This window comes from Cryptomeria japonica, unplaced genomic scaffold (assembly GCF_030272615.1).
Source record: "Cryptomeria japonica unplaced genomic scaffold, Sugi_1.0 HiC_scaffold_242, whole genome shotgun sequence".
Classification (NCBI taxonomy): domain Eukaryota; kingdom Viridiplantae; phylum Streptophyta; class Pinopsida; order Cupressales; family Cupressaceae; genus Cryptomeria; species Cryptomeria japonica.
Window position 1 is genome coordinate 175001 of NW_026729064.1, and position 19853 is coordinate 194853.

Genomic DNA, 19853 nt, shown 5'->3' on the forward strand with positions numbered 1-19853 from the left:
CGCAGAGAGGTGATAGACGCCAACGAGCCCGCGCATAGCAATCGAGGTGTAAAAAGGGCGTTGAAGGCAGGAAGCCTGGACGAAAGAGGCTACGAGGTCACCTCGAAGCGGTCTAAGAATCGGGCGCACTTGGGGCGACTACCAGTGCCAACCCCTTATCCCGCGGTGCGTCCGACACACAGAAATTTCCAAGGCGGCCAAGGAGCCTCCCCGCATAGCAATCGGGGTGTGAGGTTACGGATGCAGCATTGATAGCAATCGAGGTGTGAGGCGAAGGATGCAGAAGTGAGAGCCGAGGGATGTAGCAGAGATAGCAATCGGGGTGTGTGATGCAGAAGAGATAGCAATCGAGGTGTGCGGTGGGAAGGGCCCAGCAGCCAGAATGCATGAAGCGACGGATGAAGCAGTGATGACAACCGGGCTGTGAGGAGAGGAGGGATGCAGCCAAGAAAGCAATCAGGGCTCGAGGCAAGGGATGCATCAAGGATAGCAATCATGTTGTGAGGCGAGATTCCAAAGGCTAAACGTGAGAGGCTGCAGGGTCGACTCAGAGAGGTCTATGCATGTGAGAGGCTGAAAGCAAGGTCGACTCGGAGCGGTCTATGCATCGGGCGCGCTTGGGGCGACTACCAGTGCCAACCCCTTATCCCGCGACGCGTCCGACAAAGAGAACGTTCCAAGGCGGCAGAGGAGGTTACCAGCCGAAGGATGCAGTAGCAATAACAGGTATAGTTCCGCGGCGGCCGAGAAGACTCACCGCATAGGAATCGGGATGCGAGGCGAGGGATGCGGCGGGAAGGCCCCGACGGCTAAACGGAAGAGGCTGCAGGGCCGCCTCGGAATGGTCCAAGCATCGGATGCGATTGGGACGACTACCAGTGCCAACCCCTTATCCCGCGATGCGTCCGATACACAGATAGTTCCAAGGCGGCCGAGGAGCCTCACCGCATATCAATCGGGGTGCGAGGCGAGGGATGGGGCGGGAAGGCCCCAACGGCTAGACGGAAGAGGCTTCAGGGCCACCTCGGAATGGTCCAAGCATCGGACGCGCTTGGGGCGACTGCCAGTGCCAACCCCTTATCCCGCGATGCGTCCGATACACAGATGGTTCCAAGGCGGCCGAGGAGCCTCACCGCATAGCAATCGGGGGTGCGAGGCGAGGGATGGGGCGGGAAGGCCCCAACGGCTAGACGGAAGAGGCTTCAGGGCCGCCTAGGAATGGTCCAAGCATCGGACACGCTTGGGGCGACTACCAGTGACAGCCCCCTATCCCGCGATGCGTCCGATACGAAGATGGTTCCAAGGCGGCCGAGGAGCCTCACCGCATAGCAATCGGGGTGCGAGGTGGGGGATGCGGCGAGATGGCCCCAACGGCTAGACGGAAGAGGCCACAGGGCCGCGTCGGAATAGTCCAAGCATCGGACGCGCTTGGGGCGACTACCAGTGACAACCCCTTATCCCGCGATGCGTCCGATACGAAGATAGTTCCAAGGCGGCCGAGGAGCCTCACCGCATAGCAATCGGGGTGCGAGGTGGGGGATGCGGCGAGATGGCCCCAACGGCTAGACGGAAGAGGCTGCAGGGCCGCCTCGGAATAGTCCAAGCATCGGACGCGCTTGGGGCCACTACCAGTGACAACCCCTTATCCCGCGATGCGTCCGATACGAAGATAGTTCCAAGGCGGCCGAAGAGCCTCACCGCATAGCAATCGGGGTGCGAGGTGGGGGATGCGGCGAGATGGCCCCAACGGCTAGACGGAAGAGGCCACAGGGCCGCCTCGGAATAGTCCAAGCATCGGACGCGCTTGGGGCGACTACCAGTGACAACCCCTTATCCCGCGATGCGTCCGATACGAAGATAGTTCCCAGGCGACCGAGGAGCCTCACCGCATAGCAATCGGGGTGCGAGGCGAGGGATGCGGCGAGATGGCCCCAAAGGCTAGACGGAAGAGGCTGCAGGGCTGCCTCGGAATAGTCCAAGCATCGGACGCGCTTGGGGCGACTACCACTGCCAACCCCTTATCCCGCGATGCGTCCGATACACAGATAGTTCCGAGGCGGCCGAGGAGGTGGGGGATGCAGCGAGATGGCCCCAACGGCTAGACGGAAGAGGCTGCAGGGCCGCCTCGGAATAGTCCAAGCATCGGACGCGCTTGGGGCGACTACCAGTGACAACCCCTTATCCCGCGATGCGTCCGATACACAGATAGTTCCGAGGCGGCCAAGGAGCCTCACCGCATAGCAATCGTGGTGCGAGGTGGGGGATGCGGCGAGATGGCCCCAACGGCTAGACGGAAGAGGCTGCAGGGCCGCCTCGGAATGGTCCAAGCATCGGATGCGCTTGGGGCGACTACCACTGCCAACCCCTTATCCCGCGATGCGTCCGATACACAGATAGTTCCAAGGCGGCCGAGGAGCCTCACAGCATAGCAATCAGGGTGCGAGGCGAGGGATGCGGCGAGAAAGCCCCAACGGCTAGAGGGAAGAGGCTTCAGGTCCGCCTCGGAATGGTCCAAGCATCGGACGCGCTTGGGGCGACTACCAGTGACAACCCCTTATCCCGCGACGCGTCCGATACACAGATAGTTCCAAGGCGGCCGAGGAGCCTCACCGCATAGCAATCGGGGTGCGAGGCGAGGGATGCGGCGAGAAGGACCCAACGGCTACACGGAAGAGGCTTCGGGGCCGCCTCGGAATGGTCCAAGCATCGGACGCGCTTGGGGCGACTACCAGTGACAACCCCTTATCCCGCGACGCGTCCGATACACAGATAGTTCCAAGGCGGCCGAGGAGCCTCACCGCATAGCAATCGGGGTGCGAGGCGAGGGATGCGGCGAGAAGGACCCAACGGCTAGACGGAAGAGGCTTCGGGGCCGCCTCGGAATGGTCCAAGCATCGGACGCGCTTGGGGCGACTACCAGTGACAACCCCTTATCCCGCGACGCGTCCGATACACAGATAGTTCCAAGGCGGCCGAGGAGCCTCACCGCATAGCAATCGGGGTGCGAGGCGAGGGATGCGGCGAGAAGGACCCAACGGCTAGACGGAAGAGGCTTCGGGTCCGCCTCGGAATGGTCCAAGCATCGGACGCGCTTGGGGCGACTACCAGTGACAACCCCTTATCCCGCGACGCGTCCGATACACAGATAGTTCCAAGGCGGCCGAGGAGCCTCACCGCATAGCAATCGGGGTGCGAGGCGAGGGATGCGGCGAGAAGGACCCAACGGCTAGACGGAAGAGGCTTCGGGTCCGCCTCGGAATGGTCCAAGCATCGGACGCGCTTGGGGCGACTACCAGTGACAACCCCTTATCCCGCGACGCGTCCGATACACAGATAGTTCCAAGGCGGCCGAGGAGCCTCACCGCATAGCAATCGGGGTGCGAGGCGAGGGATGCGGCGAGAAGGACCCAACGGCTAGACGGAAGAGGCTTCGGGTCCGCCTCGGAATGGTCCAAGCATCGGACGCGCTTGGGGCGACTACCAGTGACAACCCCTTATCCCGCGACGCGTCCGATACACAGATAGTTCCGAGGCGGCCGAGGAGCCTCACCGCATAGCAATCGGGGTGCGAGGCGAAGGATGCGGCGAGAAGGACCCAACGGCTAGACGGAAGAGGCTTCGGGTCCGCCTCGGAATGGTCCAAGCATCGGACGCGCTTGGGGCGACTACCAGTGACAACCCCTTATCCCGCGACGCGTCCGATACACAGATAGTTCCAAGGCGGCCGAGGAGCCTCACCGCATAGCAATCGGGGTGCGAGGCGAGGGATGCGGCGAGAAGGACCCAACGGCTAGACGGAAGAGGCTTCAGGGCCGCCTCGGAATGGTCCAAGCATCGAACGCGCTTGGGGCGACTACCAGTGACAACCCCTTATCCCGCGACGCGTCCGATACACAGATAGTTCCGAGGCGGCCGAGGAGCCTCACCGCATAGCAATCGGGGTGCGAGGCGAGGGATGCGGCGAGAAGGACCCAACGGCTAGACGGAAGAGGCTTCAGGGCCGCCTCGGAATGGTCCAAGCATCGGACGCGCTTGGGGCGACTACCAGTGACAACCCCTTATCCCGCGACGCGTCCGATACACAGATAGTTCCGAGGCGGCCGAGGAGCCTCACCGCATAGCAATCGGGGTGCGAGGCGAGGGATGCGGCGAGAAGGACCCAACGGCTAGACGGAAGAGGCTTCAGGGCCGCCTCGGAATGGTCCAAGCATCGGACGCGCTTGGGGCGACTACCAATGACAACCCCTTATCCCGCGACGCGTCCGATACACAGATAGTTCCGAGGCGGCCGAGGAGCCTCACCGCATAGCAATCGGGGTGCGAGGCGAGGGATGCGGCGAGAAGGACCCAACGGCTAGACGGAAGAGGCTTCAGGGCCGCCTCGGAATGGTCCAAGCATCGGACGCGCTTGGGGCGACTACCAGTGACAACCCCTTATCCCGCGACGCGTCCGATACACAGATAGTTCCGAGGCGGCCGAGGAGCCTCACCGCATAGCAATCGGGGTGCGAGGCGAGGGATGCGGCGAGAAGGACCCAACGGCTAGACGGAAGAGGCTTCAGGGCCGCCTCGGAATGGTCCAAGCATCGGACGCGCTTGGGGCGACTACCGTTGCCAACCCCTTATCCCGCGATGCGTCTGATACACAGATAGTTCCGAGGCGGCCGAGGAGCCTCACCGCATAGCAATCGGGTTGCGAGGCAGATTATTGGGAAGGGAACCCCCTGGGATGCGGCTCAAGCAGTGCCCAAAGGGACTGGAATGCGGAATCACATCGAGAGACCCAAATGCTATACGAGGGCTCAAATCGAATTATCGATTTGGCCACGACATGGACGCATCGGAACGACTACCTTTGCCGAACCACTCGCAATTGCATCCATACCGAAACCAATAGACATTTCCGTTAGAGCCCTCGCATAGCATTCGGGAATCTCGCATGCCCCTCTAAATCGACCAATGCTGGCGCTCAATGAAAATCCGAGCGCTACCACCGTTCGAGCGCCAGCATTGGTCGAGTTAGAGGGGCACGGGGGAGAATGCTCCAGTCAACACCTCCCCTATATAAGTTATTTGTCCGATTCTCGCACAACCGTAGTCTGCCTCGTCGAATCAAACAACGGTCCCAGATTCCGACTTCCGTTCCGTAGAGACCCAAAAGCTAGATGGAGGCTCGCAAGAAAGAGAGTCGGCGCATAGCAATCGGGTTTCTCGAACGTTTAGGGACCGAGCTCACTTGCGGATAGGGCAAAATCCGCCAAGCAACCCAAAAGCTAGACGGGGGCTCGAATCGAATCGCCTAGGCGGCCACAACAACGACGTGTTGGATCGACTACCAGTGCCAAACCATTCAGCAAGACTAGTCTGTGTCGAGGCCGGATAGAGATTCTCAGAGAGCGCCCGCATAGCATTTAGGAGACCTGCCGCGTCCCTCACACTCGACAAATGGTGGTGCACGTTTATAAATCCGAGCGATCCCAACCCTTTCAAGCACCAACATCGGTCGAGATAGAGGGGCACGGAGGGGGCTGCGTGAGACAACACAGTCCCCTATATAAGTTATTTGTCCGATTCTCACACATCCGAAGAATGGTCATCAAATCGGACAACAGCCCAAACTTCCGACTTCCGTCCCAGAAAGCCCAAGAGCTATCTAAAACGTTCATGGCCGGAACTCGATCGCGGCTATACCAGTCCGCCAAGCAACCCAAAAGCTAGACTGGAGCTCTAGTCGAATCACCTCTGTGGCCATTGCAAGGACGTGTTGGAGCGACTACCATTGCCGAACCATTCCGCAGGTCGAGTGCATACCAAGGCCGCATAGAGATTCACGATGAGCTCCTGCATAGCAATCAGGAGACTTGCCGTGTCCATCACAATCGATAAATCCTGGTGCAAGATTTTTGCATCCGAGCGCTCCAACCAGTCGAGCACCAGCATCAATCGACATAAACGGGCACGGGGGGAGGATGCTCGAGAACACTACCTCCCCTATATAAGTTATTTGTCCGATTCTCAAGCAGCCGAAGTCTGGTCATCGAATCGGGTCAAAGACCACAACTTCCGACTTTACCCACAATGCAAGTCATCGAATCGAACATCGGCCCCCGAGTCGGACTCCATGCGTATGTCAGGTCATCGGACCCAAATTCCGCCTTCCTGCGCATGGCGGGCCATCAATATCAACTCGGTCATCGGACCCAAACTCCGCCTTTTTGCGTATGGCACGCCTTCAAATCGGTCATCGGACCCAAATTCCGCCTTCCTGTGCATGGCGGGCCATCAACATCAACTCGGTCATCGGACCCAAATTCCGCCTTTCTGCGCATGGCACGCCATCAACTCGGTCATCGGACCCAAATTCCGCCTTCCTGCGCATGGCAGGTCATCGGACACAAATTCAGACCTCGCCAATATGCCTACGTATCGAATCGGTCATCGGACCCAACTTCCGACTTCATCCATACTGTAGGGTCTTTGAGGTTGGCGCGGTGCGCTCAACCCAGGGAGTCGACCCATCGAAGCATACACCTCCCCTATATAAGCTATTTGTCCGATTCCCACACCTGTGTAGTTTGCACCTCTGACCAGGACATCGACCCCAACTTCCGAACTCGACTGCAACGACGGCACCAGCGCCTTGGTGCGCACCTTGCGACGCACAGTCCCAACATTCGCCTTCCTGCACATGGCAGGTCATCGGACCCAAATTCCGACCTCGCGAGTATGCCTACATATCGAATCGGTCATCGGACCCAACTTCCGACTTCATCCATACCGTAGGGTCTTTGAGGTTGGCGCGGTGCGCTCAACCCGGGGAGTCGACCCAACGAAGCATACACCTCCCCTATATAAGCTATTTGTCCGATTCCCACACCTGTGTAGTTTGCACCTCCGATCAAGACATCGACCCCAACTTCCGAACTCGCCTCCAACGACCGAACCAGCGCCTTGGTGCGCACCTTGCAACGCACAGTGCCAACATTCGCCTTCCTGCACGTGGCAGGTCATCGGACCCAAATTCCGACCTCGCGAGTATGCCTACATATCGAATCGGTCATCGGACCCAACTTCCGACTTCATCCATACCGTAGGGTCTTTGAGGTTGGCGCGGTGCGCTCAACCCGGGGAGTCGACCCAACGAAGCATACACCTCCCCTATATAAGCTATTTGTCCGATTCCCACACCTGTGTAGCTTGCACCTCCGATCAGGACATCGACCCCAACTTCCGAACTCGACTAAAAAGACCGCACCAGCGCCTTGGTGTGCACCTTGCAACGCACAGTGTCAACATTCGCCTTCCTGCACATGGCAGGTCATCGGACCCAAATTCCGACCTCATGAGCATACCTACTAATCGAATCGGTCATCGGACCCAACTTCCGACTTCATCCATACCGTAGGGTCTTTGAGGTTGGCGCGGTGCGCTCAACCTGGGGAGTCGACCCATCGAAGCATACACCTCCCCTATATAAGCTATTTGTCCGATTCCGACACCTGTGTAGTTTGCACCTCCGCTCAGGACATCGACCCCAACTTCCGAACTCGCCTGCAACGACCGAACCAGCGCCTTGGTGCGCACCAAAAGTGCGCACTTTTGGAGGGCACTTTTCTGCGCTCCAAAGGTGCGCACTTTTGGAGGGCACTTTTTGGAGGGCACTTTTCTGCGCTCCAAAGGTGCGCACTTTTGGAGGGCACTTTTTGGAGGGCACTTTTCTGCGCTCCAAAGGTGCGCACTTTTGGAGGGCACTTTTTGGAGGGCACTTTTCTGCGCTCCAAAGGTGCGCACTTTTGGAGGGCACTTTTTGGAGGGCACTTTTCTGCGCTCCAAAGGTGCGCACTTTTGGAGGGCACTTTTTGGAGGGCACTTTTCTGCGCTCCAAAGGTGCGCACTTTTGGAGGGCACTTTTTGGAGGGCACTTTTCTGCGCTCCAAAGGTGCGCACTTTTGGAGGGCACTTTTCTGCGCTCCAAAGGTGCGCACTTTTGGAGGGCACTTTTTGGAGGGCACTTTTCTGCGCTCCAAAGGTGCGCACTTTTGGAGGGCACTTTTTGGAGGGCACTTTTCTGCGCTCCAAAGGTGCGCACTTTTGGAGGGCACTTTTTGGAGGGCACTTTTCTGCGCTCCAAAGGTGCGCACTTTTGGAGGGCACTTTTGTGCACTCCAAAGGTGCGCACTTTTGGAGGGCACTTTTCCTGTGCTCCAAAGGTGCACACCTAGGTGAGCACCTTCGACCACACCTTGTAGCACACCAAACTCTGACTTTCGACTTCATCCGCAATGCAGGGTCTTTGAGGTTGGCGCAATGCGCACAACCAGGGGAGTCGACCCATCAAACCCAACACCTCCCCTATATAAGCTATTTGTCTGATTCTCATACATGCGTAGCCTGCAGGAGCAATTAGGACATCGACCCCAACTTTCGGCTTCTAAACGAAAACAAGGTCTTTGAGGTTGGTGTAATGCGAACAACTAGGGGAGTCAACCCATCAAACCCAACACCTCCCCTATATAAGCTATTTGTCTGATTCTCATACATGTGTAGTCTACAGGAGCAATTAGGACATCGACCCCAACTTTTGACTTCTTAACGAAAACAAGGTCTTTGAGGTTGACGTAATGCGCACAACCAGGGGAGTCGACCCATCAAACCCAACACCTCCCCTATATAAGCTATTTGTCCGATTCTCATACATGTGTAGCCTGCAGGAGCCATTAGGACATTGACCCCAACTTTTGACTTCTTAACGAAAACAAGGTCTTTGAGGTTGGCGTAATGCGCACAACCAAGGGAGTTGACCCATCAAACCCAACACCTCCCCTATATAAGCTATTTGTCTGATTCTCATACATGTGTAGCCTGCAACAACGATTAGGACATCCACCCCAACTTCTGAATTCGTCTGCGTTGACCGCACCAAAGGTGCACGCCTTGGTGCTCACCAAAATCCGACTTCCGACTTCTTCTGCTATGCGGGGTCTTTGAGGTTGGCGCAGTGCGCACAACCAGGGGAGTCAACCCACCGAATGCAACACCTCCCCTATATAAGCTATTTGTCTGATTCTCATACATGCGTAGACTGCAGCAATGATTAGGACATCCACCCCAACTTTTGACTTCTTAAACAAGACAGGGTCTTTGAAGTTGGTGCAGTGCACACAACCAGGGGAGTCGACCCATCAAACGCAACACCTCCCCTATATAAAGCTATTTGTCCGATTCTCATACGTGTAGTCTGCAGCAGCGATTAGGACATCGACCCCAACTTCCGAATTCGTTTGCATTGACCGCACCAAAGGTGCACGCCTTGGTGTGCACCCTGGAGTGCACTTTGGTGCTCACCTCGGTGCACACTTTGGTGTGCACCTCGGTGTGCACCAAAGGTGCGCACCTTGGAGCGCACCAAAGGTGTACACTTTGGAGCGCACCACATAGGGTCTTTGAGAGGTTGGCGCAGTGCGCACACCAAGGTGGGTGTTGAGGTGCGTGCCGAGGTGGGTGGGTGCTAGGGTGCGCTCCATGGTGGGTGCCAGGGTGGGTGCGTGCTAGGGTGGATTCCAAAGAGGGTCATAGGGTGGGTGCCAAGGTGGGTTGGTGATATAGTGGGTTCAAAGGTGGGTACTAGGGTGGGTTCCAAGGTGGGTCACAAGTTGGGTGCCAGGATGCGTGGGTGTTAGGTTGGGTGCCAAGGTGGGCTCCTGCGTGGGTGGGTGCTAGGGTGGGTTTCAAGGTGGACGCGAGGGCGGGTGCCAAGGTGGGTAACAAGTTGGGTGTTAGGATGGGTGAGTGCTAGAGTGGGTGCCAAGGTGGGTGGGTGCTAAGGTGGATGCCAAGGTGGTTCACAGGGTGGGTGGGTTCTAGGGTGAGTTCCAAGGTGGGTCACAGGTTCAGTGCTAGGGTGGGTGTCAAGGCGGGTGTCGAGGTGCCTGGGTGCTAGGGTGTGGATGCCAATGTGGGTCATAGGGTGGGTACTAGGGTGGGCTGCAATGTGGGTGCCAAGGTGGGTAACATGCTCGGTGGGTTCTAAATTGGGTGCCAGGGTGGGTGTGCACCCACCTTGCCCGAGGTGGGTGCCAAGGTGCCAGTGTGGGTGGGTGCTAAGGTGGATGCCAAGGTGGGTGAGAAGGTGGGTGATAGGTTGAGTGGTAGGATGGGTGGGTGCCAAGATGGGTCACAGGGTGGGTGCAAGGGTGGGTAGGTGCTAGGGTTGGTGTCAGGGTGGGTGGGTGCTAGGTTGGGTTCCAAGGTGGGTGCGAGGGTGAGTGTCAAGGTGGGTCACAGGTTAGGTGCTAGGATGGGTGAGTGCTAGGGTGCAAAGGTGCCAGGGTGGGTGCTAGGATGGGTCGATGCTAGGGTGAGTGGCAAGGTGGGTCCACAAGTGTCAAGGTGGGTGCCGAGGTGGGTGCCAAGTCGGCGACTGCTATGGTGGATGCCAAGGTGGGTCACGGGGTGGGTGCCAAGTTGCTAGGTTGGGTTCCAAGGTGGGTGCCAACGTGGGTGCTAGGGTGCGTGGGTTAAAGGGTGTGTCACAACGTGGGTGCCAGGATGGGTGCGCACCCACACTGGCCAAGACGGGTGCGGGTGCAAGGTTGGGTTCCAAGCCCGGTCACAGGCTGGGTGCTAGGATGGGTGGGTGCCAAGGTGGGCACCAGGGTGGGTGCACCCACCCTGGCCAAGGTGGGTCACGGGGTGGGTCCTAGGGTGGGTAACGGGGTGGGTACTAAGGTGCGTGCCAAGGTGGGTCATAGGGTGGGTGCCAAGGTGGGCACCAGGGTGGGTGTGCACCAACCCTAGCCAGGGTAGGTCACGGGGTGGTTGTCGGGGTGGGCGTCAAGGAGCCAAGGTGGGTGGCAAGTAGCCAAGTTGCGTGCCAAGGTGGGTGTCGGGGTGGGTGCCAAGGATCCAAGGTGGGTGCCAAGGAACCAAGGTGGGTGTCTGGGTGGGTGCCGAGGTGGGAGCCAGGGTGGGTCCCAAGGTGAGTGCAAAGGTGGGTGCCAGGGTCAAGGTGAGTGCCAATGTGGGTTCCAAGGTGCCAGGGTCAGGGTGAGTGCCAATGTGGGTTCAAAGGTGCTAAGTTGGGTGCGAGGTTGGGTGCGAGGGTGGGTGGGTGCCAAGGTGTGCTAGGTGGAAGCCCGGGTGGGTCGGCATCCCATGGGTGTCGAGTTGGGTGCCTGATGGGTGCTTCTTGTCAAGTTTTAGTCGTCGGGACTCATTTCGAGCCTTAGAGGTCGTTTCTTGTCCGGTTGCCCTGTCTTCGACCTGGGAACCCAATTTTGGTCCTCGGGTCCCATTTTTTTTTGTCTCGCATCCCACTTTTGGCCTGTGGCCTTTTCGGGGTCGATTCTCGTTTTGGGCATCAGAGCATGTTTCTTCTCCTAAAACCCAATATTTGTTTATTAAGTCTCGGAACACATTTTTGTTCTCGTGGACCCATCATGGGTCTTGGAACGCATTTGTGGTCCTTGGGTCCCATTTTGCATCCCGAAACTTGTGTTTTGGTGCTTGATCCCTATTTTGGGTGCCCACCTTGCACCAAGTGCGCACCCGGGGCAAACCGAGCGCCTTGGTGCACCGGGGCAAGATCGAGCGTGCACCCGAGGCGCCCCGAACATGCACCAAGGTGCACTCGGCCCACATGTGAGCGCAGGTCGTTGCGCCCGAGGTGGTGTGTGGGCACCGCGTTGCAGACGGGACACTGCACGCACACGACGCCCCCTCCAGGTGCACGCACGTAGGCCGGGCCGGGTGCACACCCGACGCCCTAGCAAGGTGCGCGCACCCGGGCAGGGCTCACACTTGGCGAACGGGGCGCACTTCGCGAGGGAGGGTGTGCACCTCGACGGGGGTGGGTGGCCGGGGTGGATTCGCACGTGGGTCGCGGTTTGCTAAGTACACACTGCGACAAGCTCATAACGGGTGCGATCATACCAGCATTAGTGCACCGGATCCCATCAGAACTCCGCAGTTAAGCGCGCTTGGGCCGGAGTAGTACTGGGATGGGTGACCTCCCGGGAAGTCCCGGTGTTGCACCCTTTTTTAGTTTTTCGCCGGGCGTCGCAATGCTATTTGAATAAACCTTTTGCCCGTTTGCGTTCTCGTCGGGGCCGGGCCGGGCCGGGGTGCGCTGCCCGCACTACCGCGCGCGCGGGGGCGACACCGAGCGCGCACCCGAGGCGCCCCGAGCACACAGGCCACGGTGCAACCCGGGCGTTGTGCGCGCACCCCGGTGCGCCCGAGGTGCTGCGCGCGCACCCAGGTGAAATCGGTGTGCACCTCGGCCAGTGCGCGCTCGGTCGAGTCGCGCACGTTGGCCAAGGTGCACGGTGATGTTTCTTACTCTAAGGTTCCGCACCAGACGCCCGGGACAGGTGAGCGAAGCTGGGCGGGGCCGGGTGCGCGGCCGGGGCAGGTGCACGCAGCTGGAGAGAGCTTTGGAGCACACTTCGGAGCGCACCAATGATGCGCTCCATTCAAAAGTTTCCTGAAAAGGCAAAAAAAGTTGAGATTATAGAATTTCCCACTTGAGAGATTGTAAAAAAAAAAAATTTAAAATGAAGGAAACGCGGGTGCCAAGGTGTGCGCAGCCCAGCCAAGGTGTGCGCACCAAGGCGCCCACCCTGGCGAAGGTGCACGCAAGGTGCGCACCCGAGGCAAACCGGACAATTAACCCAACTTTCGACTTCGCGCGCACCTTGGAGTGCACTTCGGAGCGCTCCTTGGTGCGCACCAATCTTGGGCACCTCGGAGTGCACCATGGCGCCCACCAAGGTGCGCACCCGGGGCAAACCGAGCTCCGACTTCGTGCGCACCTTGGAGCGCACGAAAGGTGCGCACCATGGCGCCCACCAAGGTGCGCAGCCCAGCCAAGGCGTGCGCATCAAGGTGCGCACCCTGGCGAAGGTGCGCACCCGGGGCAAACCGAGCTCCGACTTCGTGCGCACCTTGGAGCGCACAAAAGGTGCGCAACCCAGCCAAGGTGTGCGCACCCCGGTCAAACCGAGCTCCGAATCGTGCGCACCAGAGGTGCACGCCATCGTGCGCACCTTGGAGCACACTTCGGAGCCCTCCTTGGTGCGCGCCGATGTTGCGCACCTCGGAGCGCACCCGGGGAAAACAATGCAATTAACCCGACTTTCGACTTCGTGGGCACCTCGGAGCGCTCTCGGGTTCGCACCTCGGAGCACACCGAGGTGCGCACCTTTGATGCGCTGCCTTCACCAATTTCCAGAAAAGGCAAGAAAACATTGAGAAGGTGTGCGCACCGAGGTGCCCACCCTGGCGAAGGTGCACGCGAGGTGCGCACCCGGGGCAAACCGGGCTCCGACTTCGTGCACGCCGCACCTTGGAGCACACTTCGGAGCGCTCCTTGGTGCGCACCAGGGCGCGCAACCCAGCCGAGGTGCCCACCCCGGCGAAGGTGCACGCGAGGTGCGCACCCGGGGCAAACCGGGCTCCGACTTCGTGCACGCCATGGTGCCCACCGCGGCGAAGGTGCACGCGAGGTGCGCACCCGGGGCAAACCGGGCTCCGACTTCGTGCACGCCGCACCTTGGAGCACACTTCGGAGCGCTCCTTGGTGCGCACCATGGTGCCCACCAGGGCGCGCAACCCCGCCGAAGGTGCACGCGAGGTGCGCACCCGGGGCAAACCGGGCTCCGACTTCGTGCACGCCGCACCTTGGAGCACACTTCGGAGCGCTCCTTGGTGCGCACCATGGTGCCCACCAGGGCGCGCAACCCCGCCGAAGGTGCACGCGAGGTGCGCACCCGGGGCAAACCGGGCTCCGACTTCGTGCACGCCATGGTGCGCACCGCGGCGAAGGTGCGCACCCGGGGCAAACCGGGCTCCGACTTCGTGCACGCCGCACCTTGGAGCACACTTCGGAGCGCTCCTTGGTGCGCACCAGGGCGCGCAACCCAGCCGAGGTGCCCACCCCGGCGAAGGTGCACGCGAGGTGCGTACCCGGGGCAAACCGGGCTCCGACTTCGTGCACGCCGCACCTTGGAGCACACTTCGGAGCGCTCCTTGGTGCGCACCATGGTGCCCACCAGGCCGCGCAACCCAGCCAAGGTGTGCGCACCAAGGTGCACGCGAGGTGCGCACCCGGGGCAAACCGGGGTCCGACTTCGTGCACGCCGCACCTTGGAGCACACATCGGGGCGCTCCCGGGTTCGCACCGGCGTTGCGCACCGTGGTGGGCACCTCGGAGCACACCAAGGTGGGCAGCGAGGTGCGCACCTTTGATGCGATGCCTTCACTAATTTCCATAAAAGGCAAAAAAAAAACGAGATTTTAAAATTTCCGTTTTGAAAGATAGTGAGAAAAAGGGAATGCTGGTGCCATCTTGAGCCCGCCCTGGTGCGCAGCCCAGCCAAGGTGTGCGCACCAAGGTGCCCACCCTGGCGAAGGTGCGCGCCCGGACAATTAATCCAACTTCCAACTTCGCGCGCGCCAGGGTGGGAGCGCACCCAACAACCGGGCCTGGGAAGAGCCAATGCGAGAAACCCCACCAAACGCTCTGACAAAAAAAGAGGGGGCGCTCCAGTAACCCCGCTTCGGAGCGCACCCTGGGCAAACCCAGCCAAGGTGCCCACCCCGGCCAAGGTGCAGGCGAGGTGCGCACCCGGGGCAAACCGGGCTCCGACAACGTGCACGCCGCACCTTGGAGCACACTTCGTAGCGCTCCCGGGTGCGCACCTCAGAGCACACCAAGGTGGGCAGCGAGGTGCGCACCTTTGATGCGCTGCCTTCACTAATTTCCAGAAAAGGCAAAAAAAAAAGGAGATTTTAAAATTTCCGTTTTGAAAGATAGTGAAAAAAACGGAACGCGCGTGCCATCTTGAGCCCGCCCTGGTGCGCAGCCCAGGTAAGGTGCCCACCCTGGCAAAGGTGCGCACCCGGGCAATTAACCCTACTTCCGACTTCGTGCGCGCCAGGGTGGCAACCGGGCCTCGGAAGAGCCAATGCGAGAAACCCCACCAAACGCTCCGACAAAAAAAGAGGCGGCGCTCCAATAACCCCGCTTCGGAGCGCAGCCGGGGCAAACCCAGCCAAGGTGCCCACCCCGACGAAGGTGCACGCGAGGTGCGCACCCGGGGCAAACCGGGCTCCGACAACGTGCACGCAGCACCTTGGAGCACACTTCGAAGCACTCCCGGGTGCCCACCGGCGTTGCGCACCGTGGTGGGCAGCGAGGTGCGCACCTTTGATGCGCTGCCTTCACTAATTTCCAGAAAAAGGCAAAAAAAAATGAGATTTTAAAATTTCCGTTTTGAAAGATAGTGAAAAAAAAGGAACGCGGGTGCCATCTTGAGCCCGCCCTGGTGCGCAGCCCAGGCAAGGCATGCGCACCAAGGTGCCCACCCGAGGTGCACACCCGGGGCAAACCGGGCTCCGACTTCGTGCAGGCCGCACCTTGGAGCACACTTCGGAGCGCTCCTTGGTGCGCACCATGGTGCCCACCAGGGCGCGCAACCCAGCCAAGGTCTGCACACCAAGGTGCCCACCCCGGCGAAGGTGCACGCGAGGTGCGCACCCGGGGCAAACCGGGCTCCGACTTCGTGCACGCCATGGTGCCCACCGCGGCGAAGGTGCACGCGAGGTGCGCACCCGGGGCAAACCGGGCTCCGACTTCGTGCACGCCGCACCTTGGAGCACACTTCGGAGCGCTCCTTGGTGCGCACCATGGTGCCCACCAGGGCGCGCAACCCAGCCAAGGTGTGCGCACCAAGGTGCACGCGAGGTGCGCACCCGGGGCAAACCGGGGTCCGACTTCGTGCACGCCGCACCTTGGAGCACACATCGGAGCGCTCCCAGGTTCGCACCAGCGTTGCGCACCTTTGATGCGCTGCCTTCACTAATTTCAAGAAAAGGCAAAAAAAAACGAGATTTTAAAATTTCCGTTCTGAAAGATAGTGAAAAAAACGGAACGCGGGTGCCATCTTGAGCCCTTCCTGGTGCGCAGCCCAGGCAAGTTGTGCGCACCAAGGTGCCCACCCTGGCGGAGGTGCGCGCCCGGGGCAATCCGGGCTCCGACTTCGTGCACTGCATGGTGCCCACCAAGGCGCGCAACCCAGCCAAGGTGCCCACCGCAGCGAAGGTGCACGCGAGGTGCGCACCCGAGGTGCACACCCGGGGCAAACCGGGCTCCGACTTCGTGCACGCCGCACCTTGGAGCACACTTCAGAGCGCTCCTTGGTGCGCACCAGGGCGCGCAACCCAGCCGAGGTGCCCACCCCGGCGAAGGTGCACGCGAGGTGCGCACCCGGGGCAAACCGGGCTCCGACTTCGTGCACGCCATGGTGCCCACCGCGGCGAAGGTGCGCACCCGGGGCAAACCGGGCTCCGACTTCGTGCACGCCGCACCTTGGAGCACACTTCGGAGCGCTCCTTGGTGCGCACCATGGTGCCCACCAGGCCGCGCAACCCAGCCAAGGTGTGCGCACCAAGGTGCACGCGAGGTGCGCACCCGGGGCAAACCGGGGTCCGACTTCGTGCACGCCGCACCTTGGAGCACACATCGGGGCGCTCCCGGGTTCGCACCGGCGTTGCGCACCGTGGTGGGCACCTCGGAGCACACCAAGGTGGGCAGCGAGGTGCGCACCTTTGATGCGATGCCTTCACTAATTTCCATAAAAGGCAAAAAAAAAACGAGATTTTAAAATTTCCGTTTTGAAAGATAGTGAGAAAAAGGGAATGCTGGTGCCATCTTGAGCCCGCCCTGGTGCGCAGCCCAGCCAAGGTTTGCGCACCAAGGTGCCCACCCTGGCGAAGGTGCGCGCCCGGGCAATTAACCCAACTTCCAACTTCGCGCGCGCCAGGGTGGGAGCGCACCCAACAACCGGGCCTGGGAAGAGCCAATGCGAGAAACCCCACCAAACTCTCTGACAAAAAAAGAGGGGGCGCTCCAGTAACCCCGCTTCGGAGCGCACCCTGGGCAAACCCAGCCAAGGTGCCCACCCCGGCCAAGGTGCAGGCGAGGTGCGCACCCGGGGCAAACCGGGCTCCGACAACGTGCACGCCGCACCTTGGAGCACACTTCGTAGCGCTCCCGGGTGCGCACCTCAGAGCACACCAAGGTGGGCAGCGAGGTGCGCACCTTTGATGCGCTGCCTTCACTAATTTCCAGAAAAGGCAAAAAAAAAAGGAGATTTTAAAATTTCCGTTTTGAAAGATAGTGAAAAAAACGGAACGCGCGTGCCATCTTGAGCCCGCCCTGGTGCGCAGCCCAGGTAAGGTGCCACCCTGGCAAAGGTGCGCACCCGGGCAATTAACCCTACTTCCGACTTCGTGCGCGTCAGGGTGGCAACCGGGCCTCGGAAGAGCCAATGCGAGAAACCCCACCAAACGCTCCGACAAAAAAAGAGGCGGCGCTCCAATAACCCCGCTTCGGAGCGCAGCCGGGGCAAACCAAGCCAAGGTGCCCACCCCGACGAAGGTGCACGCGAGGTGCGCACCCGGGGCAAACCGGGCTCCGACAACGTGCACGCAGCACCTTGGAGCACACTTCGAAGCACTCCCGGGTGCCCACCGGCGTTGCGCACCGTGGTGGGCAGCGAGGTGCGCACCTTTGATGCGCTGCCTTCACTAATTTCCAGAAAAAGGCAAAAAAAAATGAGATTTTAAAATTTCCGTTTTGAAAGATAGTGAAAAAAAAGGAACGCGGGTGCCATCTTGAGCCCGCCCTGGTGCGCAGCCCAGGCAAGGCATGCGCACCAAGGTGCCCACCCGAGGTGCACACCCGGGGCAAACCGGGCTCCGACTTCGTGCAGGCCGCACCTTGGAGCACACTTCGGAGCGCTCCTTGGTGCGCACCATGGTGCCCACCAGGGCGCACCCGAGGCAAACCGGGCTCCGACTTCGTGCACGCCGCACCTTGGAGCACACATCGGAGCGCTCCCAGGTTCGCACCAGCGTTGCGCACCTTTGATGCGCTGCCTTCACTAATTTCCAGAAAAGGCAAAAAAAAACGATATTTTAAAATTTCCGTTCTGAAAGATAGTGAAAAAAACGGAACGCGGGTGCCATCTTGAGCCCTTCCTGATGCGCAGCCCAGGCAAGTTGTGCGCACCAAGGTGCCCACCCTGGCGGAGGTGCGCGCCCGGGGCAAACCGGGCTCCGACTTCGTGCACTGCATGGTGCCCACCAAGGCGCGCAACCCAGCCAAGGTGCCCACCGCAGCGAAGGTGCACGCGAGGTGCGCACCCGAGGTGCACACCCGGGGCAAACCGGGCTCCGACTTCGTGCACGCCGCACCTTGGAGCACACTTCAGAGCGCTCCTTGGTACGCACCAGGGCGCGCAACCCAGCCAAGGTGCTCACCCCGGCGAAGGTGCACGCGAGGTGCGCACCCGGGGCAAACCGGGCTCGGACTTCGTGCACGCCGCACCTTGGAGCACACATCGGAGCGCTCCCGGGTTCGCACCAGCATTGCGCACCTTTGATGCGCTGCCTTCACTAATTTCCAGAAAAGGCAAAAAAAAGAAAAAAATGAGATTTTAAAATTTCCGTTTTGAAAGATAGTGAAAAAAACGGAACGCGGGTGCCATCTTGAGCCCGCCCTGGTGTGCAGCCCAGGCAAGTTGTGCGCACCAAGGCACCCACCCTGGCCAAGGTGGGTCACGGGGTGGGTCCTAGGGTGGGTAACGGGGTGGGTACTAAGGTGCGTGCCAAGGTGGGTCATAGGGTGGGTGCCAAGGTGGGCACCAGGGTGGGTGTGCACCAACCCTAGCCAGGGTAGGTCACGGGGTGGTTGTCGGGGTGGGCGTCAAGGAGCCAAGGTGGGTGGCAAGTAGCCAAGTTGCGTGCCAAGGTGGGTGTCGGGGTGGGTGCCAAGGATCCAAGGTGGGTGCCAAGGAACCAAGGTGGGTGTCTGGGTGGGTGCCGAGGTGGGAGCCAGGGTGGGTCCCAAGGTGAGTGCAAAGGTGGGTGCCAGGGTCAAGGTGAGTGCCAATGTGGGTTCCAAGGTGCCAGGGTCAGGGTGAGTGCCAATGTGGGTTCAAAGGTGCTAAGTTGGGTGCGAGGTTGGGTGCGAGGGTGGGTGGGTGCCAAGGTGTGCTAGGTGGAAGCCCGGGTGGGTCGGCATCCCATGGGTGTCGAGTTGGGTGCCTGATGGGTGCTTCTTGTCAAGTTTTAGTCGTCGGGACTCATTTCGAGCCTTAGAGGTCGTTTCTTGTCCGGTTGCCCTGTCTTCGACCTGGGAACCCAATTTTGGTCCTCGGGTCCCATTTTTTTTTGTCTCGCATCCCACTTTTGGCCTGTGGCCTTTTCGGGGTCGATTCTCGTTTTGGGCATCAGAGCATGTTTCTTCTCCTAAAACCCAATATTTGTTTATTAAGTCTCGGAACACATTTTTGTTCTCGTGGACCCATCATGGGTCTTGGAACGCATTTGTGGTCCTTGGGTCCCATTTTGCATCCCGAAACTTGTGTTTTGGTGCTTGATCCCTATTTTGGGTGCCCACCTTGCACCAAGTGCGCACCCGGGGCAAACCGAGCGCCTTGGTGCACCGGGGCAAGATCGAGCGTGCACCCGAGGCGCCCCGAACATGCACCAAGGTGCACTCGGCCCACATGTGAGCGCAGGTCGTTGCGCCCGAGGTGGTGTGTGGGCACCGCGTTGCAGACGGGACACTGCACGCACACGACGCCCCCTACAGGTGCACGCACGTAGGCCGGGCCGGGTGCACACCCGACGCCCTAGCAAGGTGCGCGCACCCGGGCAGGGCTCACACTTGGCGAACGGGGCGCACTTCGCGAGGGAGGGTGTGCACCTCGACGGGGGTGGGTGGCCGGGGTGGATTCGCACGTGGGTCGCGGTTTGCTAAGTACACACTGCGACAAGCTCATAAC

At 60.2% G+C, this 19853-nt stretch overlaps 1 non-coding gene across 1 annotated transcript; it reads left to right on the forward strand.

The window, feature by feature from the left end:
- The first annotated feature begins 11917 nt into the window (after nucleotides 1-11917).
- Nucleotides 11918-12036, forward strand: LOC131869277 (5S ribosomal RNA). Its single transcript, XR_009367666.1, has one exon. It is a non-coding gene; the product is annotated as a 5S ribosomal RNA (ribosomal RNA).
- The last annotated feature ends 7817 nt before the right edge of the window (nucleotides 12037-19853 follow it).